The 21296-nt window shown below is 39.7% G+C and overlaps 1 long non-coding RNA gene across 1 annotated transcript in view; it reads right to left on the minus strand.

Annotated features, from left to right (window-relative positions):
• Positions 1 to 7960: 7960 nt before the first annotated feature.
• The window catches only part of LOC147820872 (uncharacterized), a 74142-nt gene continuing 60806 nt past the window's right edge, over positions 7961 to 21296 (minus strand). Inside the window, exon 4 of the long non-coding RNA XR_015448093.1 lies at positions 7961 to 12485. This is a non-coding gene — a long non-coding RNA (uncharacterized LOC147820872). The remainder of the gene's footprint in view (positions 12486 to 21296) is intronic.

Below are 21296 nucleotides of genomic sequence, written 5' to 3' on the forward strand. Positions count from 1 at the left end.
GCCAGGGCTGGTGCTGACACTAAGGCTTTCTTTAAAGCCAAAAAGGCAGCTTTCTCCTTTTTTGTCTGGAGTGACTGTCTCTTGTGCCTGGAGTGCAGCAATAGTGACTTTCCCCAGTTTCTTGGCTAGGACTTCCTCGGGGGCATCATGGTTATCATAAACTTTCTGGGCTATGCTCAGGAGTTCAGTCCTATTCTTTCCCTCAAATCCCTCCAATTTCTGTAATTTCTTTCTAATGTCTGGGGCCGACTGGGAAACAAAGCTGCTGCACTTTCGGGAGCCTCTGGGTCAATAGGAGTGAAAACTCTATAGGCTTCCAAGAGTCTCTCTAAAAATGCAGCCGGAGACTCCATTTTTCCCTGGTGAACCTCACTTACCTTACTCAAATTAGTGGGCTTTCTGGCAGCTGCCCAGAGTCCCCCTAATAAGTGCTGGTGGTAGGTCCACAGCCTCTTCTTACCGTCATCATCATTGGGGTCCCATTCAGGGCACTGCAATGGAACTGCAGCCTCAGCCCTGGCCAAATACCCCAGGGTTCTGGGAGTGATGCCGGGGTTTGGACCCAGGGCCTCTTTTCTGACTGTTGATAAATGCAGTCCCGCTCCTCAGTGGTGAACAGGATCTGTAAAAGCTGCTGGCAATCATCCCAAGCTGGCTGATGGGTATGAAAAACAGACTCAAGAAGAGAGATTAATGCCTGAGGTTTTTCAGAGAAGGGGGGATTTTGATGTTTCCAATTGTAAAGATCACTAGTTGTAAAAGGGACATAAATCAATCCTCTCCCAGGCTCTGTCTGTTTTAAAGGAAAAAGGGAGGAGGAAGATGGGGCTGATGGACCGTAGTCCTGTCCTGATCGAGTGCCAAAGGTCAATCAGGACCTGTGATACCCCGACTCCTGTGACCACATTCCAAACCTTGCGAGCAATGTGCATAGAATAAGTTCCCACCGGTGGCCAATCAACTCTGAAACTGGGCTATTCTAATTGACACAGGGTTCGTAATTTGCCTTTAGAAAATTTTATGCCATATTCATCTTCCCTGTCCATGGAATAAATTTTTTTGAAGTTATTCAAAACACAATCAAGTGGAGTTCCTTCTGTGGACTGTGAGGAACCCATAAATTTAGCCTGTGAAAATGCAAAAGGCGACGCCCTACCCAGGTCCCCAGTCATGCGGAACACACGCCGAATCAGCCCACTGCAGACAGGCAGGCAGGTCTGTGTACACCCTACCGAGGTCCTGAGTCACGTGGAAGATGTCGAATCACCCCGCTGCAGACAGGCAGGTCTGCCCACACACTGCCGAGGTCCCCAGTCCCACGGAACACATGCTGAATCAGCCCGCTACAGACAGGTAGGTTTGTGCACGCCCTACCGAGGTCCTGAGTCATGCGGAAGACACCGAATCACCCCGCTGCAGACAGGCAGGTCTGCCCACAACCTGCCGAGGTCCCCAGTCACACGGGAACACACGCTGAATCAGCCCTCTGCAGACAGGCAGGTCTGTGCATGCCCTACCGAGCTCCTGAGTCACGCGGAAGACACCGAATCACCCCACTGCAGACAGGCAGCCACCTGATTCCACATTAACAAGGCACAGAGGACACCAGACCACCAGACCAAGGTACTGAGTCCCACTGTTCCCAGCCCAGAGGTAGGGGCTTCTGAGCCGTTGAGCCACTGCTCCTGGTCCAGAGGAAGGGGCTTCCCAGTCACCATTGCTCCCGCTGCTCCCAGCACACAGGAAAGGGCTTTTGGGTCACCATCCCTACCGCTGCTCCTGGCCCCTGTCCCACCTCACCCAGCTCAGAGGAGGTAATCCATGCAGGCACTAACAGCCCCCCGCCCCAGTCGAAATGAGAAAACACATAAATAGGTCTCAAAACCAGACTTCCAGATCACCTACAGTAACCCCAAAGGGAAATGAGATGGAACACTCTGATACTCAACCACCTGGACCCACTGAACTGGCAACAAAAGGGGATCTGGAAAAAATGAAATCAGAAATAATTTCTCAGATAACAGGAGAAATTGTGCCCTTAGTGCAAGACATGGTTAATAAATCTAGAGAGGAGCTCAGGAACATGATGGAATCCCAACATAAGAAATAAATGGAATCCATAAAACAGATGCAAATAGATTTCCAGAACATGAAAAACTCCATTGAAAGTCTACATAGCAGAATGAGCCAGTGTGAGGACAGAATTTCAGATACAGTAGATAAGATTGCAATTAGTGACCAGGAAAAGAAAAATTGCTTCAAAATTATAAGGGAACATGAGAAATCAATCCAGCAGCTGCTAGATGATACAAAAAAGAATAACATAAGACTGACTGGGCTCAATGAAGAAACAGGAGAGAGTGCAGATGACATAAAAAATATCTTCACAGAAATAATGGCAGAAAACTTCCTAAGCAGGGGAAAAGAACTTGACATACAGATAAGTGAGGCATATAGGACTCCAAATAGCCTTGATCAAAAAAAATCTACACATAGGCATACAATTGTTAAGATTCCAGAAACACAACAGAAGAACAAAGTTCTCCAAGCAGTCAGAGAAAAGAAACAAATCACATACAAAGGAAAGCCCATCAGAATCACAGCAGACTTCTCAACACAAACCATCAAGGCAAGAAGAGCTTGGAGTGACATATTCCAAGCCCTAAAAGAAAACAGCCTCCAACCCAGATTGATGTACCTTGCAAAACTATCTTTCAAAATTGATGGAGAAATAAGATACTTTCATGACAAAGAGCACCTTAGGAACTTCGTGAATACCAAACCAGCACTCCAAAGAATTTTACACAATAGCCTAGGAACAGACATTGAGGATCACAACCCCAGGAAGCAAAGCAGAATGAACCCACCTGGCATGACAAGAAATTAAATGTAAAGAGGGAGAACCCAATAAAAAGAAAAAGTCATGGCAATGACAAGTCAATATGTTTCAGTTATAACCATCAACGTTAATGGTCTCAATTCACCAATCAAAAGAAATAGACTGGCAGAATGGGTCAAGAAGCAAAATCCAACAATATGCTGCATACAAGAAACACACTTAATTCAAAAGGAAACTCATAGACTGAAAGTTAAAGGGTGGAAAACAATACTCCATGCAATGGGAACCTGAAAAAAAGGAGGAGTAGCTATCCTCTTGGCAGATCAAGTAGATTTCAAACCAACACTGATTAAGAGAGACGAAGAAGGACACTACGTCCTTGTAAAGGGAAGAATCCAAGAGGAAGAGATGACAATCATAAATATCTATGCACCAAACACTAGTGCACCCAACTGTATAAAACAAATACTAACGGACATGAAAAGCCATATATGCACTAATACAATTGTAGTGGGGGACCTCAACAACCCACTGTCACAGATAGATCAACTAGACGAAAAATAAGTAATGGAATACTAGAACTCAATCGAACTCTTGAACAAATGAATTTAACAGATGTTTACAGAATCTTCCACCCCACAAAATCAGAATACACATTCTTCTCAGCTGCACATGGGGCATTCTCAAAAATAGACCACATACTCACACATAGAACATGTTTAAGTAAGTGCAAAGGAATTGAAGTTATCCCCTGTATATTATCAGACCTTAGTGTGATGAAATTGGAGATCCATAGCAAAAGAAACTCAAAAAATTTCATAAACATGTGGAAATTGAACAACACACTTCTGAATAACAAATGGGTCACAGAGGAAATTAAAGAAGAAATCAGACAGTTCCTTCAATTAAATGACAATGACAATACAACATATCGGAATCTATGGGACACAATGAAAGCAGTCTTACGAGGGAAATTCATAGCAGTGAATACGCATATTAGGAAAACAGAATGAGACCAATTAAACAACCTGATGCTGAACCTCATGCTTCTAGAAAAAGAAGAGCAAGACAACCCCAAAGCTCATACAATGGAGGAAATTATAAAGATCAGAGGAGAAATCAATGCAATGGAGACTAAGAGAATGATACAAAAAATCAATGAAGCCAAGAGTTGGTTCTTTGAAAGAATCAACAAAATTGATAAACCTTTAGTCAACCTTGTCAGAAAAAGGAAAGAAAAGGCCCAGATCCATGCAATTAGGAATGAAAAGGGTGAAACTACAACAGACCCAGCAGAAATCCAGAGGATCATCAATACCTACTTCCAGAACCTATACACCAATAAGATGGACAACACAGAAGAAATGGACAGATTCCTAGATACATATGAATTACCAAAGTTGAATGAAGAAGATCTAAAAATTCTGAACAACCCAATATCAACCAATGAAATTGAAAACGTAATCAAAAACTTATCACCTAAGAAAAGCCCGGGCCCTGATGGCTTCACTGCTGAATTCTACAAGACATTTAGAGAGGAACTGCTGCCGCTACTGTTTAAACTCTTCAATGAAATTGAAAGGGAAGCAATACTCCCAAATTCATTCCTGGAAGCAAGCATCACCTTGATCCCCAAAGCAGAGAAAGGCCCAACTGAAAAAGAGAACTATAGGCCAATCTCACTAATGAACATAGATGCAAAAATCCTTAATAAGATACTGGCAAATAGAACGCAGAAGATCATCAAGAAGATCATACACCCTGATCAAGTGGGATTCATCCCAGGGATGCAGGGATGGTTCAATATACGAAAATCAATTAATGTAATATGCTATATCAGTAGAGCCAAGGACAAAAACCATATGATTATCTCCATAGATGCAGAAAAAGCATTTGACAAAATCCAACGTGCAGTTATGATAAAAGCCCTACAAAAAATTGGAATAGATGGTCTCTACCTCAAACTGATAGAAGCCATCTATGAAAAACCAACAGCCAATATCATACTAAATGGTCAAAAACAGAAATCCTTCACACTAAAATCAGGAAGAAGACAAGGATGTCCACTATCACCACTCTTGTTCAATATAGTTCTGGAAACATTAGCCATGGCAATTAGACAAGAGAAAGAAATAAAGGGAATAAAGATAGGAAATGAAGAAGTCAAACTGTCATTATTTGCAGATGACATGATACTCTATATAGAAGACCCCAAGAACTCCACCAAAAGTCTTCTAGACTTAATAACCAAATTCAGGCAAGTAGCTGGTCACAAGGTCAACACACAAAAATCAATAGCTTTCCTCTACACCAATGACAGACTCACTGAGAGAGAAATAGGACAAATAATTCCTTTCACAATAGTATCCAAAACACTGAAATACCTAGGAATCATCCTAATGAAAGAAATCAAAGACCTCTTCTCTGAAAACTATGGCACTCTGAAAAGAGAGATTGAAGATGATATCAGAAAATGGACAGACATCCCCTGCTCCTGGGTAGGAAGCATCAATATACTGAAAATGGCCATACTTCCAAAACTGCTATATAGATTTAATGCAATTCCAATTGAGATCCCAGCAGCATACTTCATAGACCTCGAGAAAACAATCCAAAAATTCATTTGGAGCAAGAAGAGACCCAGAATAGCAAAAGTAATTCTAGGTAACAGAGACATGGCAGGGGGTATCACAATCCCCAACTTGCAACTATACTACAAAGCTACTGTGATAAAACCAGCATAGTACTGGCAAAGAAACAGACCTGAGGACCAGTGGAACAGATTAGAAGATGCAGAAACAACACCAGACACACTCAGCCATCTCATCTTTGATAAAGGAGCCAAACCCCCTCACTGGAGGAAAGATAGCCTCTTTAATAAATGGTGCTGGGAAAATTGGGCTTCAACCTGCCAAAGATTAAAACTAGACCTGTATCTCTCACCATGCACTAAACTAAAATCAAAATGGATTAAAGATCTAAATGTTAAAATAGAAACTCTGAACCAGTTGGAACAGTGGTTAGGTAGAACCCTTGAAGACATTGGTGTAGGAAAAGATTTTATGAACAAAACCTCAGTTGCCCGTGAACTAGCACAAACAATCAATAAATGGGATCTCTTCTTATTAAAAAGCTTCTGCACAGCAAGAGAAACCACCAGCAGTGTGAAGAGACAATCCACAATGTGGGAAAAAAATCTTCACCTGCTCTTCCTCAGACAAAGGTCTACTATCTCGAATCTATAAAGAACTTAAAAAGATCAGACCTCCCAAATTTAAAGACCCAATCCAAAAATGGGCATCTGAAATGAACAGACATTTCTCAGACAAAGAAGTGGAAATAGCAAATAAATACATGAAAAAATGTTCAACGTAACTGGTCATTCGAGAGATGCAAATGAAAACAATGCTGAGATTCCACTTCACTCCAGAAAGAATGGTTGCTATTATGAAATCAACCAGTAATAAATGCTGGCGGGGCTGTGGGGAAAGAGGAACCCTGCTCCACTGCTGGTGGGAGTGTAGACTGGTGCAAGCACTGTGGCAATCAGTATGGAGATACCTCAAAGAACTAGGACTGGAAGTCCCATTTGACCCTGCTATTCCACTGCTGGGGATCTTCCCCAAAGAATTAAAAGAATCATACCACAGTGATATATGTGCACCCATGTTCATAGCAGCGCAGTTTGTAATAGCTAAAACTTGGAAACAGCCCAAATGCCCATCAACTGGTGACTGGATAAAGAAAATGTGGTTTTTTTATAAAATGGAGTACTACTCGGCCATAAAAAATGAGAAATTAGAGACATTTATAGCTAAGTGGATGCACACTGAGGCAATACTCTTAAGTGAAATAAATAGGACACAGATGTGTAAATACCGAATAGTTTCTCTGGTGTGAGAAACTGAAAGTGTAAATAAGGACTAAATGTATAATAGGTCATGTGAAATAGGAAGAAAAGGGGCAAAGGGGAAGGAAGTGGGAGGGCTAGGGGAAAGGATAGAAGGGAATGGGATTAATATGAGAAAATGGAAAAATAGGAACAAAATTTTTGTAAATAGGGAGGAATGGAGGGGTTGAAGGGAGGGCTGGGCAAGGGTGAAAAACAAGAACCAAGAGAGACTATGTAAAGGTGCAAATTTCCAATGATGAATGTCATTATATTGTATACCTAAAATGTACCAATTATTAGAATGAATAATCGATAATGTAAAATAGGAAGAAAAGGTCCAAAGGGGTAGCGGTAGTGGGAGGCACAGGGGAAAGGAAAGAAGGGAAAGGAAAAAATGATGAGAAATGGAAAAAATGGAAATAAATCTTTGTAAATAGGGAAGGGTGGAGGGTGTGAAGGGAGGGCTAGGAATGGGGAAAAAATAAGAACCAAGATGCATTATATAAAGGTACAATTCCCAAGGAGAAATGTAATTGTGTTGTATACCTACAATAAAAGAATTTAATACAAAAAAAAAAAATCAAAGCAGAAGGGCAAAAAAAAAAAAAATGCAAAAGGCACACAGAGCAAGCAGACAGACAACAATAAACAGACAGAGACAAACTTTGGCCAAGTAAAACCTCTGGGGCCTGATTCGGACCCCACCCAGGGAGTCACTCTTCTGAGGACTCCGACCCAGTGAGTCTGCTTGCCATCGCGAAGAGTCTCTAGGTAGGGGAACCTGTGCTGCATCCGGCTTCCTCCTACCTACCCACAGTGCACTAAGAATCATTCAATTCTTACCTCTAGAGGCTTTCCTGATAAACTCCTGTGGGTCGGTTGATCAGCGATAGGGCCCGACTGGGACTGGCCTACCCGGAGCCCTGGAATACCGTCAGGGTGGCCTCTCCTTCTGCAGACCAGTGCCCAGAGGGGCCAAACACCACCGATGTCTGATCCTGGTCTCTCCTAAAAAGAGACAATGGCTCCAAGACAATAAGCTCCAGAACAGCTGGCTATCTCGCTGGGGCCTCCAAGAATGTTACACCCAGCGAGAATAACCCAACCAGAGACCGATATTAAATCCACACAGGAGTTTATTGCCAGCCGGGACCTGAGCTGAGCATCAGACTCGAGCCCTGACTGGGGGGAGACAAACATGTTTTTACACCTTTGAGGCCAACAGTTTCTAGGCGCCCCCTATGGGATAGAACTAGCAAAGCAAGTGAAAGGTACAGAAGCGGAACGTCCTGCTGTTAGAACATTTGTAAAACAATAGTTGATTGTTGTTTCTAAAGAGACTTTCTAAGGGGAGGAGGTTTCTAAGCTTCCTCCTTCTGAGTTCATCTAAAGGGCAGGCAGGTGGGTCAAGCAGCAATATGGAGTCTGTTTTGCTAACTAGGTTCCTTCAAAACTAATAATGGAGGTACAGGATGGTCCAACATGTCTTAGCCTATTTTATGCTGTTATAAAAGGATATCACAGACTGGGTAATTTATAATGAACAAAAATTTATTGGTTCCTAGGTCAGGAGGTTGTAAACTCCAAGACTGAGCCAGCATCTGGAGAGGAAACTTTTGCCACGACATTCCATGATGGAAGGCCAAAGAAATGGTAAGAGAGACATTAAATTAAGGCCAAATTCCTTTTATAATAAACCCATTCTCACAATTATGGCATTAAACCATTCATGATAGTGGAGCCCACATGACCTAATCACTTCTCATTAGGATCCATTTGCCAGAACTGCTGCATGAGGATTAAGTTTCTAACACATGTTTTTGAGGGATACATTGAAATCACAGAACAACAACTGCAGTCTTTGGCATTTATTCCAGTGAAATAAAAATTCATTTTCACATAAAAACCTATACATAAATGTTCATAACAGCTTTATTCATAATTTCTCCAACTTGGAAACTACCCAAATGTCCTTCAGTGGATGAATGGTTACACAAACTATAGTGCATAGAATACTACTCGGCAATAAAAATCAATGTACTATTGATGCACACAATTTACATAAAACTCCAAAAAAAGTCAATCCCCAAATTTACACATTGTAAGACTCCATCGATTTAACATTCTTGAAATGAAAAAATTATATACACATGCTCTTCAATTTAGAAGGGGGCTATGTCCCAATAAACTCATTGTCAGTTGAAAGTGTCCTAAGTTGAAAATGCATTTAATATATCTAACCAACTGAATATCATAGCTTAGGAACACAATGCACTGTGAGGTTGTTTTCCCTGGTGATCACATAGCTATCTGGGAGCTACCTTTTGCTGCCACTCCCTAGCATCATCAGAAATATCATATTACATACTGCTCACCCAGAAAAGATGAAAATTCAAAAATCAAAGTATGGTTTCTACTAAATACATATCACTTTTACACCACTATAACTTCAAAAGATTTAAATCAAGCCATCATAAGTTGGGAACCATTTGTGTATGGAAAACAGACTCCGGGCTGTCAGGGGTTAAGAATGGGGTGAGGCAGGAGAGAGGTGGGTAGCTATAGTAGGATAACATAAGAGATCCTTGTTGTAATAGAAATGTTCTATTTCTAGAATGTGTCAGTGTCAATATCCTTATTGTGACATTGTACTACAGCTATTCAAGATGTTATTAGGCACAATGTGCTCATGCCCTCTCCCTTGGCCACCTTGGCTGCCTTCTTCTGCCACTCCTTGTGCTGCTTGTGGCTTTGGTGCAAACCTGGTACCACTTTTGTGAAGCAGCAGCTGAGAAGACTCGGGTACTCACAATGGCTGACAAAAAGCCCAAGGTAGGAGTCAAGACTCAGAACAACGATCATATTAATTTGAAGGTGGCGGGGCAGGATGGTTCTGTGGTGCAGTTTAAGATTAAGAGGCATACACTACTTAGTAAACTAATGAAAGTCTATTGTGATTGACAAGGTTTGTCAATGGGGCAGATCGGATTCTGATTTGATGGACAGCCAATCAATGAAACAGACACACCTGCATAGTTAGAAATGGAGGAGGAAGATACAATTGATGTGTTCCAGCAACAGGCAGGAGGTGTCTACGAAAAAGGAAACTGCAACAGCTCTACTCCAGAACTCTGTTCTTACAGATCAAGAATACATTCTCAAGGGCTGGTGATTTTTAGCTCAGTGGTTGCGCCACCTGCCTTGCAAGTGTAAGGACCGGAGTTCAATCCCCGGTACAAAAAAAAAAAAAAAAAAAAAAAAAACATTCTCAATTAGAAAACTGCAATTTGGTTCTACCACATCCTGACTACTACAGTATAGTTTTCTCTATACTTTCATTTACCTCTTCTCCATTCCTTTATTGTACATAAAATAACTGGTGTATGTGCACAAGCATATTGCATTTTTAACTAAATAGCTAATAATTTGTTTTGATTCACATCAAATGGAGATGGGGTGGGGAGATACTGGTTCTGTGAAAATAATCCCCTCTCTCCATTAGTGGCATGCTCATCAGCTCTTACCTTTATATTCCAGTAAGTTATCTTGCTCTCACTGTTTTAACAGAAAAGACAACAACATAAAAATCCTTGCATACCTTGTTCAATTGGAGATTTTTAATGTTTTTCATTTATCATTGTAAAATCAAGGACAATTTTATAACTATTTTGTATGTAGCTGTTACATGTAAGGCAATCTGTCTTCAAGTAGAAGTAAATTACTCTTTAAAAGAAAAAGAATCCGAGTTTTCCCTTTAAGTCAGGTGTCTTATTTAAAGAAACTTCTTGTTTTTTTAAAAAAGATGGTATTAGTGTCAATACTGGGGAAAATTACAGGAGAACTCTATTATTTCTCACAATTGTATGTAAACCAACTATTCTCTCAAAATTAAGACAGTTATTTTTAAAGGAATGAACTACTGGTATACCCAATGACATGGATGTATCATCCACAAATTACACTAGGTGAAAGAAGTTAGTGAAAAAAGACCACATAATTCCATTTATATGACATACTGAGAAAGACAAATCTATAGAGGTAGAAATTACACTAATGGTTGCCTATGGCTGGGGGAGGGGGAGTGATGGGAACAGGAGTCACTGGTAAGGGGAACAAGCTTTCATTTTAGAATGGTAAATAAACGATCTAAACTTAGTAAGTAAAAATGGTTGCACAGCTATAAATATACTAAAAACCACTGAATTATACACTTTAAAAGGGTGTGCACTGGAGATGGACCTCAGTGGTGTCAGATAGAGGTCTAATTTCATTCTTTTGCATGTAGAAATCTAATTATCCTAGTATTGTCTGTTGAAAAGCCTGTTCTTTCTGCATAGAATGGTCTTAGTGCCCTTGTCAAAAATTAGTTAGCCAAGTCAAAATGGATCAACAACCTAATCAACAACCTAAAGATAAGAGTTGAAATTATAAAAGTTTTAGAAATAACATTAGTGTAAATCTTCATGATCTTGGATTTGACAGTGGTTTGTTAGATATGGCAACAAACACAAGAAAAGAAAAAACAGATAAATTGAACTTTCTGAAAATTTAAAATTTTATACATCAAAGTACATTATCAAGAAACTAAAAAGACAACATTCAAAATAAGAGGAAATATTTGGAAATCACATGCAGTGCAGGTTTAATATTGTGTTAAATTTCCATTACTGTAACAAATACGATAATAAGTATATAAAGAGTTAAGGTTTGTTTTGAGTTACATTTTTATTTTTATATTTTAGTTTTTTTGGCTTACATTTTTAGAGGTTTTAGTTCATGATCAATTACCACCATGGCTTTGGGCCAGTGGTGGCACATCATTAGAGGGAGTGTATGGCAGAGCAAAAACAGCTCACCCTACAATAAAGATGTGAAAAACAGAGAAAGCTGGGTGGCACATCCCTGTAATCTCGGCTGTCTGAGAGGCTGAGGCAGGAGAATCACAAGTTTGAGTCCTCCTTGGGCAACTTAGTGACTTAATGAGACCTTGTCTCAAAATTAAAAAATAAAAGCATTCTAGGGATGTGCAAGGCCTCAGGGTGAAGGCCCTGGTTCAATCCCCATGACTGTAAGAAAACAAATAAGCAAGCAAAGAAAACAGAGGAAGAGAAAGGGCAAGGGGCTGGGGTCCCCTATATCCTTCAAGGGCACACCTGCCATGACCTAAAGATCTTCTACTAGGCCCTACCTCTTAAAGTTTCCACGACCTCTAAATAGCACCTCACTGAAAACAAGCAAAAGGTCAAACAACATTAAATCTTAAGACTCCAGAATAATCTTTGACTCCATGTGCTGCCTTCTGGATACAAGGAGGGTACCCCTTGTGGGTTCTCCAGGTCTCAGGCAGCCCTGCCTCCAAGGCTTTGCTGGATTCAGGCCATGCAACAGCTCTCACATGTTGGAGTCCTATGCCTGCAGCTCTCCCACATTGATGTTGCATACGGGTAGTGGTACAGTTCTGAAGTTTCTGTGGTGGCCATGACCCCCCAGTTCTGCTTGGCATCATCCTATTTGGGATTGTTTTCAATGGTTCTGTCCTTGCAACAAGTCTCTACTTGGGATCCCAGACTATATGCAAAATCCTTTGAAATATGGGTAGAGGCTGCCATTACCGCACAGTCCAAACACTTTGTGTACCTGTAGAAATAATGCCATATGGATGTTGCCAAGATTTGCCTTTGCATCTTCCAAAGCTGCAGTTTGAGTTGCACCTGAGCCTCCTTGAGCCACACTTGGGTATTGAAGAGTACTGCACTGTAATGCAAGGAACAGATATGTGAGGAAGGGCAGGTCAGCAAATGATGCGATCACATGGGCATCTCTCTGAAAACCTTGTCCTCAAGGTCCTAGCTTGCCTTCAATATCTCTGAAATGCCTCTGGGATCATTCTCCTAGTGTCTTAATGAATAGAGCCTACCATCATTCTACTCAAGTTAATTTCCTTACGTAAACTGATTTCCTTAGCAAAGTAGCTTGGCCACACACTTATTTTTCCCTCTTGAATTCATATGTTTATTCTTTACATAGCCAGGCTGAAAGTTTTCCAAAACTTTACCATTTTGTTTCCCTTTTACTTGTAAATTTTATCTTTAAATTATTTCTCTCTTCTCTAATTTTTATATACAACTAAAAGATTCCAGCAGCCTTTTCAGAATTTCCTTAGAAATTTCTTCCGCCAGATATCCTAGTTCATCATTCTTCAATTCTGCCTTTCAAAAGCCCTTGAGAATGGACACAGTTCAGTTAAATTCTTTGTCATTACATAATAAGGATGGATGTATTGGTCAACTTTTCACTGCTGCGGCAAAATGTCAGGTATACACAACTTAAAGGAGGAAATGGTTTATTTTTGGCTCATGGTTTTAGAGATTTTAATCTATGGTTGGCTGGCTCTAAGGCAGAAATATTATGGCAGAAGGGCATGGCTGAAGAAAACTGCTCAATTCATGGCATCCAGAAAGCAGAGACCAGGGCAAGAGCCCAAGAGGAAGGGGTCAGGGACCAAATATATTCCTCATACTTTCCATGACCCACCCAGATACACAAAGAAGTGTGCTTTACTAAGCTCCTACCATATTTCCCCCCCAAATAAGACCTAACTAGAAAATAAGACCTAACTGGAAAATAAGCCCTAACAAGATTTTTCAGAATGCTCATAATATAAGCTCAACCGCCCAAATAAGCCCCAGTTAAGATCATCAGCTAGATGGATACATTTAGTATATCTGTTGCAACACAAAATGGAATCATTGAATTATAAAACAATCACATATAACTAAATATAAATAATATTATTGACATTAATACTTAAATTATAATATAAATAATAATTAAGTATTTCCAAAACCTAAGCAGGCACCTTTGGACAAGAGGTAAACACCTATGTAAACAGATGAACTCGAGACTTATCGCTGAATGACCAATCATAGTACAGACACAACACACAAATAATGTGCCTACTTGATAACAAATGGATGTGGTTGTGTCTAAGATGAATATTCATAGTTCGTATTCTTTGTGTACTGTAATGGATGTACTTAACGCACAATGTGAAATAGAGAAACGTTTTCTGAATTTTAGCCCTTGCAATCTTTCATCACTTTTGTGTAGAACATCATTCTCAACTGTCATCATTTTTGTTGCCACTCCTGTCTCATGAGTCTTCAATTAACATTTGATTTAATGGAAACTTTATGAACCCTAGCCTGCAAGAGGTCATGACTTGGGTGAAGAATTCATGGAATAAAATCACTGACTGCTGTGTTGCCAATGCACTATGAGCAGGCTACAAGAACAAGAAATGCCCATTTAAGGAGATTTCTATCGCTGGACATATAAGATTGGGGCCAATGGTTCCACGGGAAATAGAATTGCAAGAAATTCAGGCCAAATTCAGGGCTTGGAGAGTTATGATGATTTTCTAGAAGATAACATGACTATATTTGAATAAATGTAGATTTTTGTACATGAATAAATGTAGGTATTTGTGCATGAATAAATGTAGATTGTTGGACATGGATAAATATAGATTGTTTTATGTGAAAAAATAAGATATCCCTTGAAAATAAACGCTGTTGCATCTTTTGAAGCGAAAATTAATATGAGACCTGGTCTTATTTGGGGGGAAATACAGTAGACAGCTCTCAAGTCAATCAAGTTAGCAATCAAGATTCACCATCACTGCTGGGCATGGTGGCACATGCTTGTAATCCCAGCACTTGGGAGGCTGAGGCAGGAGGATTGCCTCAAGTTTGAGGTCAACATAGGCTACATAGGGAGTTAGAGGCCAGCCTGAACTACATAGTGAGACCTTGTCTCACAAAACCAAAACAAACAAAAAAAGATTAACCATCACAATGGCTTTTACTACAATTTTCATTAAAATATTACTTGTTTCAATCTGAGGTCTCATCAGAATAAAAATAGTGGGTTTTTAAAAATATAAGCTTTTACCAGCATTCACTTCTAATCTGCTCTAGCCTCCATCAATTATCTAGTTCCAAAGCCACTTTTTTTTTTTTTTTAGCAGGACTGAAGATTGAACACAGGGCCTTCACACTAAGCTACATCCCCAGAACATTTTTATTTTAAAACAAGGTCTTGATAAGTCACCTAGGCTGGGCTAGAATTTATGATCCTCCTTCCTCAGCCTCCCAGAGTGCTGGGATTACAGGTGTGTGCCATTACCTATCTCCAAATAAAAAATAAATTTAAAAGGGTTAGGGATGCAGCCCAGTGGTAGAGTACCCCCAGGTTCCACCTCGGTACCACAAACAAACAACAACAACAACAAAAATACTTGAGACAGGGTAATTTATTAAAAACAGAAATTTTTTGACTTAAGAGTTGTGAAGGCTAGGAAATCCAAGATTAAGAGCCATATGACCTTTTTATCACATATGTACATTGTTGGTGAAAAGGCAAAAAGGTGTAGCTGCTTTACAAGACAGTCTGACAGTTCCTCAAAAAGTTTAATATAAGCCAGATGTAGTGGTGCACACCTGTAATCCCAGCACTCTGGTAGGCTGAGGCAGAAGGATTATAAATTCAAGCCCAGCCTTGGGAATTTAGTAAGACCCTGCCTCGAAATAAAAAAACAAATAAAGGGCTGGGGATGTATCTCAGTGTGAAGGCTCTGGATTCAATCCCCAGTACTGTAATAAAAAGAAAAATTAATGACAAATCTTGTCATGTTACTCAACAATTTTACTCCTAGTATGTACTCAAAAAATTGAAAACAGTGACTCAAACAGGTATTGTATGGCAATGCAGTGTTGAGTGCAGAGTTGTTCACAGTATCCAAAATGTGAAAACTGTTCATCAACAGATGAATGGATAGATAAAATATGGTATACATCATACATATAGTGGGATATTACTTAGCCATTAACAGGAATGAAGTTCTGATACATAGTACAATGTGATTAAGCCTTGAAAACATTATGCTAATAAAATAAACCAGAAACAAAAGGACAAATATTGTGTGGTTCTCCTCATGTGAAATATCCAAAATAGGCAAATTCATATAGACAAAGTTGATTAGGGGTTACCAGGAGTTGGGGGAGGGCAAGGAGTGCCCTTCCTTTTGGGATAATGAAAAGTTTTAGAAAGAAATAAGTGGTGATGGTTGCACAAGAAAGGGTTAAATTGGCAAATTTTATATTACAGTTACAAGACTGCTTTTATTGCTGTGATCTACTATAACCATGTATGAAGTACCTACTCTGTGCTAGGTATTATTCTAGATACCGAGGAATCAGTAGTGGAGAACATTCTAGTGAGATGGACAGATAATATATAAACAAGTGAGTCTGGAAACCTACTTTTCTAATGTCAGCACTGCTACAGTCCTAGCACTAGGTGGCTTCTGCTCTCTATGACCACTTACTGAATCCCTGGCTTGGAGCAGGCCCTGGGTCAAGCCCCAGAGACCTAGATTGTAGAACTAGATACTTTATATATGATTAGTCCATGGCAATGAACATCTTTGCAAGCTGTCCATGCCTCTCCTTTCCCTTTGCTCTCTAGACAGGTTTGAGCTTCAAACTACGGACAACCTAGATGTTTCTCATCCTTCATTATAACCCATTATACTGTATTTTATGTTCCTCACACACCACACAGAAATTGGTCTGCACATCCAGATAGACATTAAAAAGGACATTGATACAGCTTTTGCATCCCCAACACTACACACATACACACACACACACACACACACACACACACACACACCTTCTTCCTGAGACACGTGTACGATAAGGCCCACCCTTTCAATGGATTAGGGTGATCTGGCTGCAACATCTGTCACCCCATTGATCTGGATCACCAGGATTGATTTGGCTGATCTGGCTGGCTAGGCAGGTGTCCCCTTCCTCCCTCACTGTTCCATGTGTGTCCCTCCTGAAGCTGCACGCTTGGTCGAAGAGGACGACCACCCCCAATAGAGGAGGACCATTTTCTCAGTCAAGGGTATATGAGTAGCTGCACTCACCTGCTAGAACCTCCAAACAAGATCTCAAGCATGAACATACCTCTCAGGAATACGCATTCATAACTGTTCTAGCAACAAAACTGGGTGCAGAGATTCTTCCTTATGTTTTCCTTTCCCAGGCCTGTCCTGTGTCTATATCAAGCTGTTTTCATTTCACTCACCTACAGATGCGTATACTCAGTCTCACCCACTGATAAGCCCCACCTAGGTTGCACCCAGAGATTGCTAATTTTCCCTTTCCCTTGTCTATCTCCCCCACACTGGTATCACTTAGTGGAGGTAGCATTGTAGGCAGAGCTCTTCCCTGCACCTCAAAAAATCCAATATTCTCCATTTCAATGTTGGAGTCTTTTTCTTCTATCTGCCTTTATGGTGGTGGAAGTTGAACCACGGAACCACTCCCCTGCCTCCTATCTTCTAGACATTTGACCCAGCATAAGGAGGAATTGGAGATGAGGGGCAGAAATAGTTTGGTATAGCAAGGACCCCCTTAATTCAGATAAAGGGATGGAGATGGGGGTCTTCCCTAGGAATCCAGGCTTAAGATTGACACTTGATTACCTTGTTCTATAGCTGTTACCATGTTCTCCCTGGATTTAGTCTTTAATCCTGTATGCAATGGTGCCTTGACTATAAGGGTGCCGTGGCCTTTCATCATTGCCAACATGACTTTAGCTGACTCCCTCCATAACCCTGTGTCTCCATTTTCACTATTTGTTAAAGAGAAACTAGTTATGAGGTCTATTCTATGACTATAAGAAATGGAGAATACAAGGAGGTTGTATCAGGCTGGAGGTTTTCTATGTAGCAACATTTTCTAAAGGTCTGTCTGTAGGTTAGAGGACCTACGTGGGTTTCTATGTGTCATTTAAGGCCCAGAACTGATGTGTTAAAAACAGTGAGTAATAGTGTCATGAGTAAACTGGCAGGTTTTGTGGTCCAACTACCTGCACTCAACTCCTTGGTAGTTGTTTGATCTAAGAGAAGTTGCTAAGATCTCTTTGACCCCAGAAACTCTGTCTTAGAAATGATATCCATTTCACAGCATTGTTTTCTTAGAATAAATGAGAGGATGTAAAGTACCTGGTACATGGAAAATACTCAAAAGAAGTTTTTTCAATAAATGAATAAACTAACACAATTCTACTCAGGCTTAGGATGACAGATTCAATAAATATCAAATATAATACTTGCCACTAAGTATGTGTCTTACTAGGATGTAAACTTCATAAAGGCAAGGCTTTTTATACCTACTTTATAACCTTAACTCCTAGTACAGCTCCTGTAAGATAGTAAGTGCTTTTATTGAATGAATGAATAAATGAATGAATGAAGATAAATTAATACCATATTTCAGGCACTGTGTTAGGCATGTAAGATAGAGTTCTGAGATGTAGAGTTTCTATATTCTTGGAGCTTATAGTCTAGTCATTAAATTGAAAGTCACACTAATAATTGAACCTGGGGTGAATGCTGTAAGAGAAGGACAGGGTGCTGCTGTGAGAGTGACACACAGAAGAAATGTCCTATTCTGGGATGTGGGAGAGAGTGCCTCTAAAGCTACTGACTCTCTAAGGCTAAAGAAGGAATGATTTAAGTGATAAGGAGAGAAGGTAAAAGGATAAATTTGCACTGTTTAAAAATCAAAAACCAGTTACTGTGCCTAGATTGTGATGAGAAAAGAAATGAGTAATAGAAGATGGAGTTAGAGAGGCTGGAAAAGGCCAGATCACATGGGCCCTTGTAAAGAATTTGGCTTGTTCTCTTTAACAAATGGTGCCAGTAAAAATGGTTACATACAAGCAGAAGATTGAATCTAGATCAATATTTCTCACCATGTATTAAAATAAAATCAAAATAGTCAAAGATCTGGATATTAGAAGAGAAAGAGCCTGCTGGAAAATAGATAAAATTCTTGAAGACATATGCATTAGTAGAGACTTTCTGAACAGAACCCAAGTTGTACAAGCAATAAACAAACATGACTGTATTAAATTTTTAAAAAGCTTCTGCACAGCAAAGGAGATAATAGAGTGAAGTGACAAACTGTAGAATCGGAAAAAATTTGCCAGCTAATCCTCACGCAGAGCATTATAAACATATCTCAAATATATTTTTAAAACTTAAAAAATCAGACCCCCTAAATAAAACATTCAATCAAAAAATTGGCAGTGGAAATAGACACTTCTCAGAAGAAGAAGTACAAATGGCCAATAAATACATGAAAAAAATGTTCAACATCTTTGGCCATTAGAGAAATGCAAATTAAAACAACACTGAGATCCTATTTTACTCCAGAAAAAATGGCTATCATCAAGAAATCAAATAATAACAGATGCTGGCAAGACTGTAGGGAAAAAATAACCCTTCTACATTGTTGGTGGGAATGTAAATTAATATAACTACTACAGAAATCAGTATGGAAATTCCTAAAAAGAAAATAAAAACACCTAAAATAGAAATTTCAATTGCCCCAATTACTCCCCTTCTACATATCTTCTCAAAGGAGTTAGACATCTTATTACAGTGATACATGCATACTCATGTTTATAGCAGCACAACTCACAATGGCTAAATCTTGGAAGTGGCCTATATGTTTATCAACAGATAAATGGATACAGAAAATGTAGTATATTTACATAATGGTGTACTACTCAGATATAAAGGATAAATTCGAGTCATGTGTACAAAAATGGATGCACTTTGAAAGTATAATGCTAAGTAAAACAAATCAGATACACAATCATAAATATTACATGGTTTCTCACACATGAGAAATCCAAAGTATAAATAATTTAACAAGCAAAATAAAGGATGTATAATAGGAATCATGAAGCTAGATCTCTTGCAAATGGGGAGGGGATCTAGAGATGGAGGAAGCTGGAAGGAGGGGGAGAAGGGAAGTGAAAAGAATTAAGATATTTTATGTACATGTACCAACTCCCCACAATGAATGTAATCACTATATACTACAAACATGTACTAATACAAATGTTTTTAAAAAATAATTTGGCTTGTGGTCTTAATGTGATAGGAAGACACTGGCAGGTTTCAAGAAGACGAATTTCATGATCTATATTTTACAAAGATACTTGTAGTTTCCTTGCAATGAAGAGCTTGTAGAGGACAAAGAGAGACTTGTTAGGATAGAGTAGTCATTCAGGTGAGAGATGATAAGAGACTTGGACCCGAATGGCAAGAAGTGAATGTAGAGAAAGGAGGATGCATTGGGGAATATATTATGAATGTAGTAGGACCTGCTGATAGACTGAATGGTGAAGGAGTGACAGAAAAAGAGAAGGTAAAAATAACTTTTAGATTTCTTGTTTGCTACTTGGACAGGTGATGGCACCATCTTTTTGGTATGGATGATTGTGGAAGAATAGGATTTGGGGTGGGGAAAACAGACATTCTGCCTTGGCTGTCTCTGGTTTACCAGAGAAACATCTAAATGGAGATATCACAAATGAGTCTGGAGTCCAGGAGAGAGACCAAGGTAACTCTAAATAAGATTATAATATCCTGAGTGTTCCGGGTTTGCCTCAGGCTAGTTGTGAGCAGAGGAGCAACAAGAACTACCTTTTGTTTGAACGTTATCCCTCTGGATGCTAGGTTGAGAACTGATTATAGGGAGGTAAGGATGGAAGCAGGGAGACCAGGAAGGAGGCTACTTCAGTCACACAGTCGAGGTGTAATGGAAGCTTGGACCAGGCTAGTGGTGATGAAGTTGGAGACAAGAGGTTAGTTTCAGAATAAATTTTCAAAGAACATACAACATACCTTGATAATAAGTTGGATACAAGAGGCAAAGGAGATAAGAATATTAGAGATGACCCTCTGGCTCTGTGTTTTCTCAGTTGAATTGATAGTAGAGCCATTTGTTGAGCTAAAAAATACTGAAGCAGAACAGGTTTGGGAAAAAGATGTTTTAGTTCAGTTCCTTTCCCTTCCCTCCTTGTTCTCTTTACTTATTGACAATTTGCAGCCACCTTCAAAAGGAGTCAGCTCGATCTTAAATTCCCCTATCAGAGAATCCATCCTTTATGTTGATGTATGATATTTCCTAATCTCTGTTAACACTACATACTTCCTCTGGCAGAAATACTTCTACTCCTGTGGCTTTAATTACCATCTTCATGTTGATGACTGGCAATGTTTTACCTCTGGTCCTACACACTTCTATGAGCTCAAAATGCACATGGCCAACTATTTACTGGAAATCTCCCCATGGACATCCCACATGTACCAAAACCCTATCATGAAACAAACCAAAGTTTTCATATTGTTTCCTATATATCTGAACTCTATTGCAGTGTTTCTTATTTGCATGCATGTCCTAATATATATCCAGATTTCCTAGACAAAGGAACACATAAGTCATCTGTGTCTGCTCACAACAGTCTCCTAACTTAGCTGAATTGTAACATAACAATAGATATGCCATGCACAGCTCTGGACACTGTCATAATACAAAAGTGTATTAGATATGGTTCCTGTCCTCGTGGAGTCTAGAGTGAGCAGTATAGCCTAGATTCTAGATCTGCTGTCCAACATGGTAGCCATTAGCTTCA

This window comes from Heterocephalus glaber, unplaced genomic scaffold (genome assembly GCF_053883595.1).
Source record: "Heterocephalus glaber isolate CG9 unplaced genomic scaffold, H.glaber_assembly_v1.0 deba00001790, whole genome shotgun sequence".
NCBI lineage: Eukaryota > Metazoa > Chordata > Mammalia > Rodentia > Bathyergidae > Heterocephalus > Heterocephalus glaber.